The sequence below is a fragment of the Ictidomys tridecemlineatus genome, chromosome X, assembly GCF_052094955.1.
Source record: "Ictidomys tridecemlineatus isolate mIctTri1 chromosome X, mIctTri1.hap1, whole genome shotgun sequence".
In the NCBI taxonomy this organism is placed as follows: domain Eukaryota; kingdom Metazoa; phylum Chordata; class Mammalia; order Rodentia; family Sciuridae; genus Ictidomys; species Ictidomys tridecemlineatus.
The window spans coordinates 24769631-24775630 of record NC_135493.1 but is presented as its reverse complement, the minus strand read 5'-3'; positions in this window follow the sequence as shown (position 1 = coordinate 24775630).

The following is a 6000-nucleotide window of genomic DNA, read 5'->3' as shown; positions in this document are numbered from 1 at the left end:
TGACCCCTTCACTTTGGGCTTGATATTAGGTCTAACCTCATATTTAAGAGCAGATATTAAAGTAAAGCTGCTCACCTTATAACTGGGAAGCAGAAAAGAGAAAAAGGGCAGGGGGAGGGAGAGGGATAGAGAAATACAGAGAAAGAGACAGAGAGGGGAGAGGGAGGCAGAAGAGGTCAGAGATATGATAGAGTCTTTAGGGGCACACTACTAATGACATAATTTCTCAAACTAGGCCCCAACTCAAGTTTCTACCACATCTCAATAGTGCCACCAACTGAGGTCCAAGTCTTCAACACAAGTGCCTCTGGAGGACATTCCAGATCAAAACTATAACAATTATCATTTCCATTCCATTAAAAATTAAATGAAAACTCATGAAGTATAAAGAAATGTATTTCCATTGTTTCTGTTTCCTTCTGAGAATGATTTATGTAGTGCAAATACATTAATAAACTAATATACAAAATCATAGGGAAAATAAGCTAGAATTTGTTCCTTTGTTATTGGTTTGCATTATGAAATAGTTTCTACCAAATTTACAGGGTGAGTTTAAATCATATTTAACCACATGATATCATTTCAGATTATGAAAAATGGAAAAGAGTAAACTTTCATTTGTCATCCAAATCAAAACTCTTGAAGTAGTTTGGAATCATGTGTCTATTTTACATTATGGAATCTAAAGTTATATCATCACAACCAAGTTTAGTTATTTATTCAGAGAAATAGCATTTTTTCTGCTATATTTTCATATGACTTGAAATATTTATTTATAAGACTTTTTCAGAGAGAGAGAGAGAGAGAGAATTTTTTAATATTTATTTTTAGTTTTCAGTGGACACAACATCTTTATTTTATTTCTATGGGGTGCTGAGGATCGAACCCAGCGCCCCCACGCATGCCTGGCAAGCACGTTACCGCTTGAGCCACATCCCCAGCCCTCAAGAATTTTTTATAAAACTTTTTACAATTTGTTTTTCATGCCTAAGGACTGTGTTATTTAACTGTCTTGTCTTGCTTACCACTATTGGCTAAAAATTACTAGATTTACAAAGATATATACACAAAGACACTCATCTCAGTTTTCTCTGAAGTGTTTCAACTTAAGTTTTCACAAAAGGACACAGACAGTAGCAGCCAAAGAATTGAGGTAGTTTTGTTTGTAACCCAAATTTATTATGCCAATTAAAAACAATGACCTCCCTTCTTTTTTAAAAAATTTCAAACATATGTTTCAAAACTTTGTGGTCATCTTGCCCTTGAATTTTCCATTGAAATATTTAAAGCTCATGATGCCCTAAATATTGTAGGAGTAATAGGCATGCCTTTTCACATCATTCAGAATTAATTCAGCAATAATCTGAAATAGATGGTACAACTCTCATGTGATTGCCAAAGTTTAGAGAAAACCTTCAACAAAATCAAAGGCCATCTAACAAATTGGTACAATTATCAGCATGAGCAGCCAAAGGGAAACTGCATTTGGATAAAAATGGTACTTTGATTTTCTACTCACCTTCTATTCAGTTCAAGGTCACTCTCTGGATTACATACCTTTCTTGTTTGCCTTAGTTGCCTATAAGTAGGGTTTGCTTGGGGCAGTTTCAGTTTATACTTCAAGTCCTGCCATAATCATTAATAGTTCCACCTTTCACTCTCAAATGTGTTCCAGTTTAGATAATATATTATATGGTCAGAGTATACATAGAATAGAATCACTAGCACAATTTATAAATTTTTTTATAGTTTTGCCCCAGGCTATACTTCCCACTCTATCTATTCTACTTGCACTTTACCCTCCAGAAACATGAGACTATTTACTCTAGTCTAAAACCCACAGGGATAGCTATACCGTATACTTTTGCACATGTAGTTCTTCCTGTCTGAACTGTCCTTCTGTTTTTTTCACATAGATATATTTATTAATTCTTAGAGGAACAATTTCAAATCTTTTGGGATAACTTCCCTAATTCCCCTGAGATAAGACTGAGAAAGTATTTTAAACTTGTTTTGTTACAAACTGGTGGTTAAGCTGTGTTTCAGTTCCAGAAGAAAGTGCTTGGAGCCATTAGTGAAGGAGTTTTACCACAGGCAAGGGATCAGGTTGAGTCTATTGCTTTACCATTCCTTCCCTACACAGCATTTGATATACTCTGCTATGTAGTTCTGAGCATTTAACTTATTTATCTTCTTTATATCATATGACAGGCAAAATTCTTAGACCTCAAGTTTTTTCACTATTTGGTGTACATGCTTTTGTGTAATCCTTTTCCCATGAGTATAGTCAGGGACTGTGCATATGATAACATAACACTACTATTTGTTATTAGATTACTTATCTGTTGAGTTTGAGTCAGTAAAAAAGGAGATTATCACGGGTTGATTGACCTAATCAGGTGAAATTTTAAAAGGGACTAGGGAGAGTGGGGCTGGGGTTCTGGCTCAGCAGTAGAGAGCTCACCTAGCATGTGCAAGGCCCTGGGTTCGATCCTTAATACCACATGAAAATAAATAAATAAAATAAAGGTATTGTGTCCAACTACAACTAAAAAAATGTTTAAAAAAGGAGGGACTAGGGAAAGATATTAGTAAGATGACTGACTAGATGTGCCTGGCAACACTTCCCTCCACAAAATAATACCCCCCCCAAAAAAACCCTACTACTAATCCACTGGAGTGTTTGAGACAGAGCCTCAGAGGGCAATAGAGATATTACAGAGAAGTAATAGAACATAGAGATACATGAAACTAAATGTGTAAAATTTGTCATTCCATATCTCAGACGAGATCAACCCTGAAACATGAGGAACTTTGCACAATGGGGAATGCATAAGTAGGAATTCCCTATAAGTTGTTTCTGGAGAAGACTATAGCCCATAAAGACCCCAAGCCCAGATTGGGAAGCTAATGAGGAATCCACACTAATGCATTGTCCTGGAGAAATAGCCCAACACACTTTATTTCCCCCATCCCATGGTCTGGTCAATTAAAGTTAATAAATAACTATAGGTCTATTAAAATATATTTCATATTAATTTCTGTTGTTTTTCAAGAAATGAGTCCTTTTCACCCAATGTGACAAATGTATGCATGCAGAGAAAAATCAAGCCTTACACATTGTTGGGCTGAATTCAAATTGGTACAGCTCTTATAGAGAATAGAGTAGAGTTTCTTAAAAAAGGAGGAGGAGGAGGAGGAGGAGGAGGAGGAGGAGGAGGAGGAGGAGGAGGAGGAGGAGAAAGAAACTACCATGATGTCAAACCACCTCACTTCTAGGTATGTATGCAAAAGGAATGAAAATTTACCAAGGAGATACCTGCATGATTACATTTATTCACAACATCAGTGATATGAATGAATTGAAATATTCATTGATGTAAAAATTGATAAAGAAAATGTGGTATGTTCACAATAGGGTATTGTTCAACTACAAAAATAATGAAATCCTGTCATTTTCTGCAATATGGATGTCACTGGAGTACATTATATAAAGTAAAATAAGCCAGGGATAGGAAACAAATAACATATGTTATCACCCATTTGTGAAAGCTAAAAACATTGATCTTAAAGTAGAGGAGAGTAAAACAGTGATTACTTAGAATGGTGGAAGGGAGGGGGATTGAAGGCATCTAGATAATGAATATATAGTCTGTGATATTTTGTCATAGCACCAAAGCAGTGTAATATAGTATGTCTCTCCATTTATTAAGTTGTTTTATTTCTTTCATCACCATTGTATAATTTGTCCCTATACAAATTATATACTTACTTTCTTTTATTTCTTCCTAGTTATTTCACTTCTTGGACATTTTAAATAATATTGTATTCTTCATTTTGTTGTCTGCATGTTTGTTGCTATCACACAGAAATACAATAATGATTTTTCCATTACTTTATAATCCTATTGTATCTTATTGGGAATTTCTTCTGCTGATTTCTCTGAGATTATCCCCCACATTTAATTATATTTCTTCTTTTTATTATTTATCCTATTTCTTTTTATTTATTCCCTCACTGCAGTATATTTAGGACTTTCATTGCTGTGTTAAATGGAAGTTGTGAGAATGGAAAATCTTTAATTACTCATGATCTTTGGAAAAAAGCAATCAATTTGTCATCCTTAAATATAATAGTAGAGAATTAGAGATAGGCTTTTTAGAGATATTATTAATGAAATTCAAAAAGTCTCCTCCATTCTCTTTTTCTGCAAGTATTTGTCATGAGGAAGGTTTAAGGTGGGTCAAATTATTTTTTCTGCATTAATTAATATGCTTATGTAAATTTTAGGTTGTTAATATGATGGTATATATTAATTGACTTTTAAATATTAAACTAGCCTTGCATCTCTCGAAATTTTGGAAATTTCTGAGATTATATCTATCTATCTATCTATCAATCAATCTAACTATCTATCTATAGAGAGAGGAGAGAGAGATCCTTCAGAAAACTAGAGATGGGACCACCATATGATCCAGCTATCCATCTCCTTGGTATTTTCCCCAGAAATCTAAAATAAGAATACTGCAGTAATACAGTCTCTTCAATGTTTATAGTAGCACAATATACAATAGATGAATGGATTAAGAAATTATGGTACATGTATACAATGATGTTCTATTCATTCATAAAAATAATAAAATATTCATATTGCTGGTAAATGGATGGAAATGGACAATATCATGCTAAGTGAAATGAGCCAAACTCGGGAACTCAAAGGTCAAATGTTTTCTCTCATATATAGAAGCTAGAGTAAAATTAAGGGAAGGGGAGGAAATAAAAACATAAAGATAAAGGAAATAATAGTAATGTAGAAGAAAGATATCAAGAGGAAGAGTGAAGGAATGAGTAAAGGAGACAATGCAGAATTAATTCTTAAAAATCATGTTATGTTGGGCTGGGGATGTGGCTCAAGCGGTAGCGCGATCCGCCTGGCATGTGCAGGGTGCTGGGTTCGATCCTCAGCACCACATAAAAATAAAATAAAGATGTGTCCACTGAAAACTAAAAATAAATATTAAAAAATTCTCTCTCAAAAAAAATCATGTTATGTGCCTAGAAATATACAACAGGAAACTTCACGTTTATGCATAGATAGAATAAACCAATCAAATATAAATAAATAGATCAGCAAAGGAGTAGAGGAAGGAGTATGGGAGAGAGGAGGGAAAACAGGAGGGAAAAGTAGGAAGAAAAGGAAGGGGTCACAAACTGAAATTGAATTCCATGCATGTATGTGTTTGTCTACAAATCTCTAATAAAAACTGCCAAGTATTAAAGTTAATTAATAACTATAGGCCTATTAATAATATATTTCATGCTAATTTGCAGTTATCTTTCAAAATATGAGTCCTTTTCACTTAATTTGGCAATTGTATGCATGCATATATGTTTATTGTTTTCCCTTATTATGTTTTGATGTTTTTGAAGACTATATTGTCACCTATTTCATGCCTGATATTGATGGTTTTTATTTTTGCTCTTTGTCAGTCTTGCAAGTGATTTGTCAATTTTATTGATTCTTTTGAAAAAACTAAGGTTTATTTTTATTGATTTTCTCTACTGTTTTCCTATTTTCAATTCCATTGGTTTTTATTCTTTATTGTTTCTCCTTTAGTCTTGTTTGGGTTTATTTTTTCTCTCCCTTTTCTTGATGCTTGAGATAAAACCTTAGATTACTGATTTAACACTTTACTTAATTTGTAATGTTGCAATTAGCATTATGTATTTCCAACATATGTTAATATTTGTACTTTCATTTTTATTTAATGTATTTTTATTACCTCTTGAGACATCTTTTTACCCCGTTAAATGTGTTGTTTAAAGTGTTTGAGATACATCTATTACCATTACGTTAATTATTTTTAGTTTTATCACATTATATTAGTGCACAGTATGATTTCAAATCCATATATTTGTTGAGTTCTCTGTTTTGTCCCAGGACATGATCTATTTTGCATATGTGGATTGCAAGCTTTCAAAGAGTATGCATTTTTTGTT